The sequence below is a fragment of the Oncorhynchus kisutch genome, unplaced genomic scaffold, assembly GCF_002021735.2.
Source record: "Oncorhynchus kisutch isolate 150728-3 unplaced genomic scaffold, Okis_V2 scaffold3145, whole genome shotgun sequence".
Classification (NCBI taxonomy): domain Eukaryota; kingdom Metazoa; phylum Chordata; class Actinopteri; order Salmoniformes; family Salmonidae; genus Oncorhynchus; species Oncorhynchus kisutch.
In genome coordinates this window covers 1,819-17,287 of record NW_022265090.1, presented here as the reverse complement: position 1 = coordinate 17,287, position 15,469 = coordinate 1,819, and the positions used below count along the sequence as shown (strand labels likewise).

General features: G+C 44.7%; 1 pseudogene; it reads left to right on the top strand.

Moving 5' to 3' along the window:
* Positions 1–660: 660 nt before the first annotated feature.
* Positions 661–12,378, top strand: LOC116371373 (dorsal-ventral patterning tolloid-like protein 1; annotated as a pseudogene).
* Positions 12,379–15,469: the final 3,091 nt, after the last annotated feature.

The window sequence follows — 15,469 nt, the reverse complement described above, 5'->3', positions numbered from 1 at the left end:
TCCTCACTCTCTCCTCCTTCTCCTCCCTCTTCCTCTCCCCTCTCTCCTCCCCCCCCCCCCTCACCCCCTCTTCCTCACTCTCTCCTCACTCTCTCCTCCTCTCTCCTCCCTCTTCCTCACTCTCTCCTCCCTCTCCTCCCTCTCTCCTCCCTCTCTCCTCCCTCTCTCCTCACTCTCTCTCACTCTCTCCTCTTCTCCTCTCTCTCCTCCCTCTCTCCTCCGTTCTCCTCCTCTCTCCTCCCTCTCTCCTCGTTCCCTCTCTCCTCGTCTCTCCTCCCTCTCTCCTCCCTCTCTCATCCCTCTCTCCTCAACTCTCTCCTCGTCTCTCCTCCCTCTATCTCCTCACTCTCTCCTCCATCTCTCCTCCCTCTTCCTCCCTCTCTCTCCCGTCTCTCCTCCGTCTCTCCTCCCTCTCTCCTCCGTCTCTCTCCCTTTCTCTCATCGTTCTCTCCTCCGTACTCTCCTTCCTGCTGCTTCATTTCCTCTTCCTCTCCGGCCCTGACCCCCTGACTTCCTGTATGTGTGTGTGTGCTTACGAGTTTGTGTGTGCCTGGTTGCGCTGCACATGTGTGCGCGTGCCTGTGTGTGTGTGTGTGTGTGTGTGTTGGTGTGTGTGGTGTGTGTGTGTGTGTGTGTGTGTGTTGTGTGAGTGTGTGGTAGCTGAGTGTAAGCATAAGGTCCACAGCCCCAGCGGGACCATGAACAGCCCCAACTGGCCTGATAAATATCCCAGTAGGAAGGAATGTACCTGGGACATCACCACTACACCTGGACACAGAGTCAGACTGGTGAGGAATACACACACCTGGTCACAGAGTCAGACTGGCGAGGAACACACACACCTGGTCACAGAGTCAGACTGGTGAGGAACACACACACCTGGTCACAGAGTCAGACTGGTGAGGAATACACACACCTGGTCACAGAGTCAGACTGGTGAGGAACACACACACCTGGTCACAGAGTCAGACTGGTGAGGAACACACACACCTGGTCACAGAGTCAGACTGGTGAGGAACACACACACCTGGTCACAGAGTCAGACTGGTGAAACACGTCTGTCTGTCGTTTAATTATTTACCAGGCCACTGGATTACAGCTGGAATGGTGTGGGTTTTCATGTGGAACAATGAGGCCTTGAAGCAGAGCAGATCTGTCTGTGTTGTCTGTGTGTCTTTTGTCGTGTGTGTGTGTGTCTGGTTTTCAGGACAGATGATGTCATGCTAATAAATCTGTCTCTTCGTCAGGTTTCAGTTTAGGACCACACACTCTCTCTCTGTCTCTCTGTCTCTCTGTCTCTCTGTCTCTCTGTCTCTCTGGTCTCTCTCTCGCTCTCTGTCTCTCTCTCTCAATTCAATTCACGGGCTTTATTGTCATGGGAAACATGTGTTAACATTGCCAAAGCAAAGTGATATAGATAATATACACAAGTGAAATAAACAATACAAATTAACAGTAAGCATTACACAATCTTTCTCTCTCTCTCTCTCTCTCTCTCCCTCTCCCCTCTCTCTCTCTCTCTCTCCTCTCTCTCTCTCTCTCTCCCTTTCTCTCTCTCCCCCTCCATCCTATCTCTTCTCTCTCCTCTCTCTCTCTCCTCTCTCTCTCTCTCTCCCTCTCTTTCTCTCTCTGTCTCTTTCTCTCTGTCTCTCCCCTTCCCTCCTCTCGCTGTTCTCTCTCTCTCTCTCCCTCTTTCTCCCCCCTCTTTCTCCAGTCATTTAATGAATTTGAGATCGAGCAGCATCAGGAGTGTGCCTATGATCACCTGGAGGCCTTTGACGGGGAGGGTGACTCAGCGGCCATCTTGGGTCGGCTGTGTGGCAGTAAGATTCCGGAACCGTTGGTCTCCACGGGTAACAAGATGTACCTGCGTTTCATCTCTGACGCCTCGGTTCAGAGGAAAGGATTCCAGGCCACACACTCCACTGGTATGGACTAGATGGGGTCTCTCTCTCTCTCTCTCTCTCTCTCTCTCTCTCTCTCTCTCTCTCTCTCTCTCTCTCTCTCTCTCTCTCTACCTCTAAGTTCTACCTGCCAGTGTCCAGTGATGATCATATTGTAACTAGACAGTAAGTTCTACCTGCCAGTGTCCAGTGATGAACATATTGTAACTAGACAGTAAGTTCTACCTGTCAGTGTCCAGAGATGATCATATTGTAGTAACTAGACAGTAAGTTCTACCTGCCAGTGTCCAGTGATGATCATATTGTAACTAGACAGTAAGTTTTACCTGCCAGTGTCCAGTGATGATCATATTGTAGTAACTAGACAGTAAGTTCTACCTGTCAGTGATGATCATATTGTAGTAACTAGACAGTAAGTTCTACCTGTCAGTGTCCAGTGATGATCATATTGTAGTCACTAGACAGTAAGTTGTACCTGCCAGTGTCCCAGTGATGATCATATTGTAACTAGACAGTAAGTTCTACCTGCCAGTGTCCAGTGATGATCATATTGTAGTCACTAGACAGTAAGTTCTACCTGCCAGTGTCCAGTGATGATCATATTGTAACTAGACAGTAAGTTTCTACCTGCCAGTGTCCAGAGATGATCATATTGTAGTAACTAGACAGTAAGTTCTACCTGCCAGTGTCCAGTGATGATCATATTGTGTAACTAGACAGTAAGTTCTACCCGCCAGTGTCCAGTGATGATCATATTGTAACTAGACAGTAAGTTCTACCTGCCAGTGTCCAGTGATGATCATATTGTAGTAACTAGACAGTAAGTTCTACCTGTCAGTGATGATCATATTGTAGTAACTAGACAGTAAGTTCTACCTGTCAGTGTCCAGTGATGATCATATTGTAGTCACTAGACAGTAAGTTGTACCTGCCAGTGTCCAGTGATGATCATATTGTAACTAGACAGTAAGTTCTACCTGCCAGTGTCCAGTGATGATCATATTGTAGTCACTAGACAGTAAGTTCTACCTGCCAGTGTCCAGTGATGATCATATTGTAGTAACTAGACAGTAAGTTGTACCTGCCAGTGTCCAGTGATGATCATATTGTAGTAACTAGACAGTAAGTTCTACCTGCCAGTGTCCAGTGATGATCATATTGTAACTAGACAGTAAGTTCTACCTGTCAGTGTCCAGTTGATGATCATATTGTAGTAACTAGACAGTAAGTTCTACCTGCCAGTGTCCAGTGATGATCATATTGTAACTAGACAGTAAGTTCTACCTGCCAGTGTCCAGTGATGAACATATTGTAACTAGACAGTAAGTTCTACCTGTCAGTGTCCAGTGATGATCATATTGTAGTAACTAGACAGTAAGTTCTACCTGCCAGTGTCCAGTGATGATCATATTGTAACTAGACAGTAAGTTCTACCTGCCAGTGTCCAGTGATGAACATATTGTAACTAGACAGTAAGTTCTACCTGTCAGTGTCCAGTGATGATCATATTGTAGTAACTAGACAGTAAGTTCTACCTGCCAGTGTCCAGTGATGATCATATTGTAGTAGCTAGACAGTAAGTTCTACCTGTACAGTGTCCAGTGATGAACATATTGTAACTAGACAGTAAGTTCTACCTGCCAGTGTCCAGTGATGATCATATTGTAGTAACTAGACAGGAAGTTCTACTTGCCAGTGTCCAGTGAAGGTAAAGCAGTCCACTGCCCCCCTCTAGTGGTGAATACCAGAACATGCAACAACAACAAAAATAGTTATCTATATCTTGGTCTATATTTGTTTATTTAGCCTGAACCAACGTGTAAATGTCCCTGTCTGTCTCTCTCCTCTTCTAGAGTGTGGAGGGAGGTTAGTTTCACTCTCTAAATGTCCCTGTCTGTCTCTCTCCTCTTCTAGAGTGTGGAGGGAGGTTAGTTTCACTCTCTAAATGTCCCTGTCTGTCTCTCTCCTCTTCTAGAGTGTGGAGGTTAGTTTCACTCTCTAAATGTCCCTGTCTGTCTCTCTCCTCTTCTAGAGTGTGGAGGGAGGTTAGTTTCACTCTCTAAATGTCCCCTGTCTGTCTCTCTCCTCTTCTAGAGTGTGGAGGGAGGTTAGTTTCACTCTCTAAATGTCCCTGTCTGTCTCTCTCCTCTTCTAGAGTGTGGAGGGAGGTTAGTTTCACTCTCTAAATGTCCCTGTCTGTCTCTCCCCTCTTCTAGAGTGTGGAGGGAGGTTAGTTTCACTCTCTAAATGTCCCTGTCTGTCTCTCTCCTCTTCTAGAGTGTGGAGGGAGTTTAGTTTCACTCTCTAAATGTCCCTGTCTGTCCCTCTCCTCTTCTAGAGTGTGGAGGGAGGTTAGTTTCACTCTCTAAATTGTCCCTGTCTGTCTTCTCTCCTCTTCTAGAGTGTGGAGGGAGGTTAGTTTCACTCTCTAAATGTCCCTGTCTGTCTCTCCCCTCTTCTAGAGTGTGGAGGGAGGTTAGTTTCACTCTCTAAATGTCCCTGTCTGTCTCTCTCCTCTTCTAGAGTGTGGAGGGAGGTTAGTTTCACTCTCTAAATGTCCCTGTCTGTCTCTCTCCTCTTCTAGAGTGTGGAGGGAGGTTAGTTTCACTCTCTAAATGTCCCTGTCTGTCTCTCTCCTCTTCTAGAGTGTGGAGGGAGGTTAGTTCACTCTCTAAATGTCCCTGTCTGTCTCTCTCCTCTTCTAGAGTGTGGAGGGAGGTTAGTTTCACTCTCTAAATGTCCCTGTCTGTCTCTCTCCTCTTCTAGAGTGTGGAGGGAGGTTAGTTTCACTCTCTAAATGTCCCTGTCTGTCTCTCCCCTCTTCTAGAGTGTGGAGGGAGGTTAGTTTCACTCTCTAAATGTCCCTGTCTGTCTCTCTCCTCTTCTAGAGTGTGGAGGGAGGTTAGTTTCACTCTCTAAATGTCCCTGTCTGTCTCTCTCCTCTTCTAGAGTGTGAAGGGAGGTTAGTTTCACTCTCTAAATGTCCCTGTCTGTCTCTCTCCTCTTCTAGAGTGTGGAGGGAGGTTAGTTTCACTCTCTAAATGTCCCTGTCTGTCTCTCTCCTCTTCTAGAGTGTGGAGGGAGGTTAGTTTCACTCTCTAAATGTCCCTGTCTGTCTCTCCCCTCTTCTAGAGTGTGGAGGGAGGTTGAAGGCAGAGACTCGTCAGAAGAACCTTTACTCACACTCCCCAGTTTGGAGATAACAACTACCCTGGTATACACACACACACACACACACACACTCTGTAGGACGACTACACACTGTATATACTGTTGTGGTTGTAATTTTATGGTGTGTATGATGTCACAGCTGTCAATCCAAAGGAACATTTACACTTGTCAGGATGATGGTTTTTCTATTAATTTAATTTCTATTGTTTTCTGTTTGTATCTTTTCTACTCTACTCTATTCTATTCTACTCTACTCTACTCTACTCTACTCTATTCTACTCTGTTTTACTCTACTCTGTTTTACTCTATTTTACTCTACTCTATTTTACTCTCCTCTGTTCTACTCTATTTTACTCTACTCTACTCTATTCTATTCTATTTTACTCTACTCTATTCTATTTTGTTCTACTCTACTCTACTCTATTTTACTCTCCTCTGTTCTACTCTATTTTACTCTACTCTACTCTATTCTATTTTTGTTCTACTCTACTCTACTCTATTTTACTCTCCTCTGTTCTACTCTATTTTATCTACTCGAGTCTATTCTACTCTACTCTATTCTATTTCATTCTACTCTACTCTATTTTACTCTCCTCTGTTCTACTCTATTTTATCTACTCGAGTCTATTCTACTCTACTCTATTCTATTTCATTCTACTCTACTCTATTTTACTCTCCTCTGTTCTACTCTATTTACACTACTCGACTCTACTCTACTCTATTTGACTCTACTCTATTTTACTCTCCTCTGTTCTACTCTATTTTACTCTACTCTACTCTATTTTACTCTCCTCTGTTCTACTCTATTCTATTCTACTCTACTCTACTCTATTTTATTATACTCTACTCTACTCTATTTTACTCTCCTCTATTCTACTGTTCTCTATTCTACTCTATTTTACTCTATTCTATTCTACTCTATTCTATTTTATTATTTCTACTCTACTCTATTTTACTCTCCTCTGTTCTACTCTATTTTACTCTACTCTACTCTATTTGTTCTATTCTACTCTACTCTATTTTACTCACTGTTCTACTCTATTTTACTCTCCTCGGTTCTACTCTATTTTACTCTACTCTACTCTATTTTACTCTCCTCTGTTCTACTCTATTTTATCTACTCGACTCTATTCTACTCTACTATACTCGATTCTATTTTATTCTACTCTACTCTGTTTTACTCTCCTCTGTTCTACTCTATTTTACTCTCCTCTGTTATACTCTATTTTACTCTACTCTACTCTATTTTACTCTCCTCTGTTCTACTCTATTCTATTCTACTCTACTCTATTTTATTATACTCTACTCTACTCTATTTTACTCTCCTCTATTCTACTGTACTCTATTCTACTCTACTCTATTCCACTCTATTTTACTCCACTCTACTCTATTCTATTCTACTCTACTCTATTTTACTCTCCTCTGTTCTACTCTATTTTACTCTACTCTACTGTACTCTATTTTACTCTACTATACTCTACTCTATTTTACTCTCCTCTGTTCTACTCTATTTTCTTCTACTCTACTCTATTTTACTCTACTCTACTCCACTCTACTCTATTTTACTCTACTTACTCTACTCTATTTTACTCTACTCTACTCCACTCTACTCTATTTTACTCTACTTACTCTACTCTATTTTACTCTACTCTACTCCACTCTACTCTATTTTACTCTACTCTACTCCACTCTACTCTATTCTATTCTACTCTACTCTATTTTACTCTCCTCTGTTCTACTCTATTTTACTCTACTCTACTGTACTCTATTTTACTCTACTATACTCTACTCTATTTTACTCTCCTCTGTTCTACTCTATTTTCTTCTACTCTACTCTATTTTACTCTACTCTATTCTACTCTACTCTATTTTACTCTACTTACTCTACTCTATTTTACTCTACTCTACTCCACTCTACTCTATTTTACTCTACTTACTCTACTCTATTTTACTCTACTCTACTCCACTCTACTCTATTTTACTCTACTTACTCTACTCTATTTTACTCTACTCTACTCCACTCTACTCTATTCTATTCTACTCTACTCTATTTTACTCTCCTCTGTTCTACCTTATTTTACTCTACTCTACTGTACTCTATTTTCCTCTACTATACTCTACTCTATTTTACTCTCCTCTGTTCTACTCTATTTTCTTCTACTCTACTCTATTTTACTCTACTCTACTCCACTCTACTCTATTTTACTCTACTTACTCTACTCTATTTTACTCTACTCTACTCCACTCTACTCTATTTTACTCTACTTACTCTACTCTATTTTACTCTACTCTACTCCACTCTACTCTACTCTATTTTACTCTACTCTATTTTACTCTACTCTACTCTATTTTACTCTACTTACTCTACTCTATTTTACTCTACTCTACTCCACTCTACTCTACTCTGTTCTACTCTACTCTACTCTACTCTACTCTACTCTACTCTACTCTACTCTACTGTACACTCGTCTCCTCTTTGTTTTCCTCTTCTCTCCAGGCCATACGGACTGTGAGTGGTTGGTGACGTCAGAGGAGGGTTACGGTATAGAGTTGACCTTTACGACCTTCGAGGTGGAGGAGGAGGCGGACTGTGGTTATGACTACATAGAGCTGTACGATGGTTATGACTCTAACTCACACAGACTGGGACGGTTCTGTGGTTCTGGGGTAAGGAGGGGTATCACATACATAATGACTCTAACTCACACAGACTGGGACGGTTCTGTGGTTCTGGGGGGGTATCACATACATAATGACTCTAACTCACACAGACTGGGACGGTTCTGTGGTTCTGGGGTAAGGAGGGGTATCACATACATAATGACTCTAACTCACACAGACTGGGACGGTTCTGTGGTTCTGGGGGGGGGTATCACATACATAATGACTCTAACTCACACAGACTGGGACGGTTCTGTGGTTCTGGGGTAAGGAGGGGTATCACATACATAATGACTCTAACTCACACAGACTGGGACGGTTCTGTGGTTCTGGGGGGGGGTATCACATACATAATGACTCTAACTCACACAGACTGGGACGGTTCTGTGGTTCTGGGGTAAGGAGGGGTATCACATACATAATGACTCTAACTCACACAGACTGGGACGGTTCTGTGGTTCTGGGGGGGGTATCACATACATAATGACTCTAACTCACACAGACTGGGACGGTTCTGTGGTTCTGGGGTAAGGAGGGGTATCACATACATAATGACTCTAACTCACACAGACTGGGACGGTTCTGTGGTTCTGGGGGGGGTATCACATACATAATGACTCTAACTCACACAGACTGGACGGTTCTGTGGTTCTGTGGTAAGGATGGGGGGGGGGGGGTAGATGGGAGAGGTGTCATTGAATGCTATTGAAGTTATCTTGGCCATAGGCAGGGTAACCAGGAACTAGCCCTGGTTACCAGTATTTGTTGTCAGTCATCTTGGCCATAGGCAGGGTAACCAGGAACTAGCCCTGGTTACCAGTATTTGTTGTCAGTTATCTTGGCCATAGGCAAGTGTAACCAGGAACTAGCCCTGGTTACCAGTATTTGTTGTCAGTTATCTTGGCCATAGGCAGGGTAACCAGGAACTAGCCCTGGTTACCAGTATTTGTTGTCAGTTATCTTGGCTGTAGGCAGGGTAACCATGAACTAGTCCTGGTTACCAGTATTTGTTGTCAGTTATCTTGGCCGTAGGCAGGGTAACCATGAACTAGCCCTGGTTACCAGTATTTGTTGTCAGTTATCTTGGCCGTAGGCAGGGTAACCAGGAACTAGCCCTGGTTACCAGTATTTGTTGTCAGTCATCTTGGCCGTAGGCAGGGTAACCAGGAACTAGCCCTGGTTACCAGTATTTGTTGTCAGTTATCTTGGCCGTAGGCAGGGTAACCATGAACTAGTCCTGGTTACCAGTATTTGTTGTCAGTTATCTTGGCCGTAGGCAGGGTAACCAGGAACTAGCCCTGGTTACCAGTATTTGTTGTCAGTTATCTTGGCTATAGGCAGGGTAACCAAGAACTAGCCCTGGTTACCAGTATTTGTTGTCAGTTATCTTGGCTATAGGCAGTGTAACCAAGAACTAGCCCTGGTTACCAGTATTTGTTGTCAGTTATCTTGGCTATAGGCAGGGTAATCAAGAACTAGCCCTGGTTACCAGTATTTGTTGTCAGTTATCTTGGCTATAGGCAGGGTAACCAAGAACTAGCCCTGGTTACCAGTATTTTTTGTCAGTTATCTTGGCTATAGGCAGTGTAACCAGGAACTAGCCCTGGTTACCAGTATTTGTTGTCAGTTATCTTGGCTATAGGCAGTGTAACCAGGAACTAGCCCTGGTTACCAGTATTTGTTGTCAGTTATCTTGGCTATAGGCAGTGTAACCAGGAACCAGCCCTGGTTACCAGTATTTGTTGTCAGTTATCTTGGCTATAGGCAGTGTAACCAAGAACTAGCCCTGGTTACCAGTATTTGTTGTCAGTTATCTTGGCTATAGGCAGGGTAATCAAGAACTAGCCCTGGTTACCAGTATTTGTTGTCAGTTATCTTGGCTATAGGCAGTGTAACCAGGAACTAGCCCTGGTTACCAGTATTTGTTGTCAGTTATCTTGGCTATAGGCAGTGTAACCAGGAACTAGCCCTGGTTACCAGTATTTGTTGTCAGTTATCTTGGCCGTAGGCAGGGGTAACCAGGAACTAGCCCTGGTTACCAGTATTTGTTGTCAGTTATCTTGGCTGTAGGCAGTGTAACCAGGAACTAGCCCTGGTTACCAGTATTTGTTGTCAGTTATCTTGGCTATAGGCAGTGTAACCAAGAACTAGCCCTGGTTACCAGTATTTGTTGTCAGTTATCTTGGCTATAGGCAGTGTAACCAAGAACTAGCCCTGGTTACCAGTATTTGTTGTCAGTTATCTTGGCTATAGGCAGTGTAACCAGGAACTAGCCCTGGTTACCAGTATTTGTTGTCAGTTATCTTGGCTATAGGCAGTGTAACCAAGAACTAGCTCCGGGTAGCTTTATTTGTTGCAATGTTGAAAATGTTGATAATGTTTTTTATTTATTTTAGAAGAAATAGTGAATTCTTTAAGAAAAGTCCAACTCTACTGTATGTATTCATCTACTGTTATTATCTCTATCCTTCATCTTCTCACCTCTACATTACCTCTCTCTGTCATCCCTCTCTCTCTCTGATTGATCTGTCATATCTCTCTCATCTCTGTCTCTTTCTCTCTCTCTGATCCCTCTATCTGTCTCTCTCTCTCTCTCTCTCTCTCTTTCTCTCATCTCTCTCCCTCTCATCCTCTGTCATCTCTCGCCCTCCCTCCCTAGCCCAGAGAGGAGATCTACTCCGCGGGTGACGCGGTGTTGATCCGTTTCCATAGCGACGACACCATCAGTAAGAAGGGGTTCCACATCCGCTACATCAGCACCCAGTTCCAGCAGAACCTTCACACCAGGAAGTGATGTCACAACACCCCGACCCCTAGCCTCACTGTGCCGACAAGACAACCACAGGCCCCTTTTCTCCTCTGACTGACAGGCGCCAAATACACACACACACACACAAACACACACACACACACAAACACACACACACACACAAACACACACACACACACACTGTTTTGAAGAGAGGAGTGAGTGTGGGTGAGAACCAGAGGAGAGAGGGGGAGGACTGATCAGTCCGTCTCTTAACAGGGGAGCTTCTAGAACTCTGAGGACTACATGTGAAGAGAGACTGGATCACAGCTTCACACTGTAACAGGATTAATGGAACTGTTTTAAGGACGGGAACTGGATTAAATACTGAAACTGGATTAAATACTGAAACTGGATTAAATACTGAAACTGGATTAAATACTGAAACTGGATTAAATACTGAAACTGGATTAAATACTGAAACTGGATTAAATACGGAAACTGGATTAAATACGGAAACTGGATTCAACACTGAAACTGGATTAAATACTGAAACTGGATTAAATACTGAAACTGGATTAAATACGGAAACTGGATTAAATTCTGAAACTGGATTAAATACTGAAACTGGATTAAATACTGAAACAGTCTTAAATACTGAAACTGGATTAAATACTGAAACTGGATTAAATACTGAAACTGGATTAAATTCTGAAACTGGAGTGTGAACAGGAACTGGATTTAATACTGGAACTGGAGTGACTAACTAACTGACTGGCTGTTTGGCTGACTGAGTCGCTGACTATTTGACTGAGTGACTGGCTGACTATTTTACTGGCTAACTGACTGACTGTCTGATTGGCTGGTTGACTGATTGACTGGCTGACTGACTGTCTGATTGGCTGGTTGACTGATTGACTGGCTGACTGACTGTCTGATTGGCTGGTTGACTGATTGACTGGCTGACTGACTGTCTGACTGACTGTCTGATTGGCTGGTTGACTGATTGACTGGCTGACTGACTGTCTGATTGACTGGCTGACTGACTGTCTGATTGGCTGGCTGACTGTTTTACTGGCTGTTTGGCAGGCTGACTGACTGGCTAACTGATTCACTGATGGACTGGCTGACTGACTGACTGACTGGCTGACTGACTGAGAGAAGCATGAGGTAACGCTGAGGCAACATTATACAAACTGAGAGACAACATCCTGATAACTTTCTGACAACTTCCTGTTCAGACAATGTTCAGACAACGTTTCAAACAAACCTCATACAAACCGAGAGACGACCTTCAGACAACGGCCAGACAACTTACGGTGCTGACAACGTTCTGACCATTTTTGAGGTTTGACAATGTCCTGACAGAAAACATTCTGACAACGTTCAGACAAACTTTATACAAACTGAGAGACAACGTTCTGACAACGTTCTGACAACGTTCTGACAACGTTCTTCTGAAAACGTCCTGACAACGTTGGGTTTTGACAGCACTTATATTGCCTTAGAACCAAATGTACGTTCTTGAGTCTCTCTAACATTAGTTGTTATTTGTTTGTTTGTTTGAATAATTTGATTTGACAATGAGTTTGCAGAACTTGAAAGATTTATTGTTAAATAAGACAAAAGAGGAAACTGGTCAGGTGTGTGTGTGAGTGTGTGTGTGTGTGTGTGTGTGTGTGTGTGTGTGTGTGTGTGTGTAAAGAGTTGTCTCATGTATTGTATGTGCCAAGCTCCTGGTGATCCTGTCCCTCTGTAGGATCTGTCTAGACCTCTCTCCTCCATGTTTGTAGTTCTGTTCTATCATATCTCCTCCATGTTTGTAGTTCTAAGGAACAACAATGGCTTCCTCTCTATGCTGAGTCATTAAAACTACACACAGGTAAAAGATAACTCTGGTTCGTGTTGTAAATGACTACTGAATGATACGGCAGGCATGATGTAATGATCTGTGTGTGTGTGTGTGTGTGTGTGTGTGTGTGTGTGTGTGTGTGTGTGTGTGTGTGTGTGTGTGTGTGTGTGTGTGTGTGTGTGTGTTGGAGTGTCAGTGTATATACAGTACCAGTCAACAGTTTGGACACATCTACTCATTCAAGGGTTTTTCTTTATTTTTTACTATTTTCTACATTGTAGAATAATAGTGAAGACATCAACACTATGAAATAACACATATGGAATCATGTAGTAACCAAATCAAAATATATTTTAAATCAAAACTATGAAATAACACATATTTCAAATCAGATGTTATTGGTCACATACACATGGTTAGCAGATGTTATTGGTCACATGGTTAGCAGATGGTTATTGGTCAGCACTCCATCACTCTCCTTCTTGGTCAAAAAGCCCTTCGGCTTCTTGGTCAAAAAGCCCAAAGGTTATTGTCCTGTTGAAAAACAAATGATAGTTCCACTAAGTGCAGATGGGATGGCGTATCGCTCCTTGAATTCTAAATAAATCACAGGCAGTGTCACCAGCAAAGCACCCCCACACCATAACACCTCCTCCTCCATGCTTCACTGTGGGAACCACACCTGCGGATATCAGCCGTTCACCTTATCTGCGTCTCACAAAGACATGATGGATTGAACAAAAAATCTCAAATTTGGACTCACCAGACCAAAGGAAAGATTTCCACCGGTCTAATGTCCATTGCTCGTATTTCTTGGCCCAAGCAAGTCTCTTCTTCTTATTGGTGTCCTTCAGTAGTGGTTTCTTTGCAGCAATTCGACTATGAAGGTTTGATTCATGCAGTCTCCTCTGAACAGTTGATGTTGAGATGTGTCTGTTACTTGAACCATCTGAGGCTGGTAACTTTAATGAAGGCTGGTAACTTTAATGAAGCTCGGTGCTCAAGAGCTCCAGTGCGCCTGCATGGTCCGGTCCATCCAGTACCACCTCCACGCACCAGCCCTCCGGGGGCAGCTCCCCGCTCCAGGCTTACTGTGCGTGTCCTCGGTCCAGTACCACCAGTGCCAGCACCATGCATCAGGCCTACAGTGCACCTCGCCTGTCCAGTGCTGCCAGAGCCTTCCTCCTCTACAGCGCTGTCGGCGTCTCCTGCCTGTCCAGCGCTGCCGGAGTCTCCCGCCTGTTCTGCGCTGCTGGAGTCTCTCGCTTGTTTAGCGCTGCCAGAGCTGCCAGTCTGCAAGGAGCAGCCAGAGCTGCCAGTCTGCATGGAGCAGCCAGAGATGCCAGTCTGCATGGAGCAGCCAGAGATGCCAGTCTGCATGGAGCAGCCAGAGCTGCCAGTCTGCATGGAGCAGCCAGAGCTGCCAGTCTGCATGGAGCAGCCAGAGCTGCCAGTCTGCATGGAGCAGCCAGAGCTGCCAGTCTGCATGGAGCAGCCAGAGCTGCCAGTCTGCATGGAGCAGGCTGAGCTGCCAGTCTGCATGGAGCAGCCAGAGATGCCAGTCTGCATGGAGCAGCCAGAGCTGCCAGTCTGCATGGAGCAGCCAGAGCCACCAGTCAGCCAGAATCTTCCAGATCCGCCATTCAGCCAGGATCCGCCAGTCAGCCAGAATCTTCCAGATCCGCCATTCAGCCAGTATCCGCCATTCAGCCAGGATCCGCCAGTCAGCCAGGCTCTGCCAGAACCACCAGCCAGCCAGGATCTGCCAGATCCAACTACCTGCCTGAGCTTCCTCTCAGTACTGAGCTTCCTCTCAGTGCTGAGCTTCCCCTCAGTCCCGAGCTTCCTCTCAGTACTGTGCTACCCCTCGGTCCCGAGCTACCCCTCAGTCCCGAGCTTCCCCTCGGTCCCGAGCTTCCCCTCGGTCCCGAGCTTCCCCTCGGTCCCGAGCTTCCCCTCAGTCCCGAGCTACCTCAGTCCCGAGCTGCCCCTCAGTCCAGTGGGGTCCTTGGTGAGGGTTATTAGGCCAAGGTCGGCGGTGAGGGTCGCCAATCTAGGGACGCGATGCAGGTGGACTAAGACTTTGTTGGAGTGGGGTCCCCGTCCCGCGCCGGAGCTGCCACCGTGGACAGACGCCCACCTGGACCCTCCCCTATGGGTTTAGGTGTGCGGCCGACATGGGTTTATTATGTGGTGTGTTTTGTCTTGAGGTTTTTGTAGGTATTGGGATTGTGGCTTAGGTTATCTAGAAAAGTCTATGGTTGCCTGGAGTGGTTCTCAATCAGAGACAGGTGTTTATTGTTGTCTCTGATTGGGAACCATATTTAGGCAGCCATATTCTTTGAGTGTTTCGTGGGTGATTGTTCCTGTCACTGTGTTTGTTTGCACCAGATAGGCTGTTTAGGTTTTTCACGTTATGTTTGTTGTTTTTGTATTGTTCGTTTTTTCGTCGTCATTAAACATGTATCAAGAAAACCGTAACATTATCCTCTGCAGCAGAGGTAACTCTGGGTCTTCCCTTCCTGTGGCGGTCCTCATGAGAGCCAGTTTCATCGTAGCGCTTGATGGTTTTTGTGACTGTACTTGAAGAAACTTTAAAAGTTCTCAATGTTCCACGTTGACTGACCTTCACCTTCCTGACCAAGGCCTTTCTCCCCCGATTGCTCAGTTTGGCTCAGTTCCACTTCTTCCATTGAATAATGATGGATGCCACTGTGTTCTTGGGGACCTTCAATGCTGCAGAAATGATTTGTTACCCTTCCCCAGATCTTTTCCTCAACACAATCCTGTCTCTCAGCTCTACGGACAATTCCTTCAACCTCATAGCTTGGTTTTAGCTCTGACATGTACTGTCAGCTGTGGGACCTAATATAGACAGGTGTGCGCCTTTCCAAGTCATGTCCAATCAAATTTTCCACAGGTGGACTCCAAGTTGTAGAAACATCTCAAGGATGATTAATGGAAACCGGATGCACCTGAGCTCAATTTCGAGTCTCATAGCAAGGGTCTGAATACTTATGTAAATGAGGTTTTCTGTTATTTCTAACAACCTGTTTTCACTTTGTCATTCTGGGTTATTGTGATGTCCATCTGGGTTATTGTGATGTCATTGTGAGGTTTTGTGATGTCATT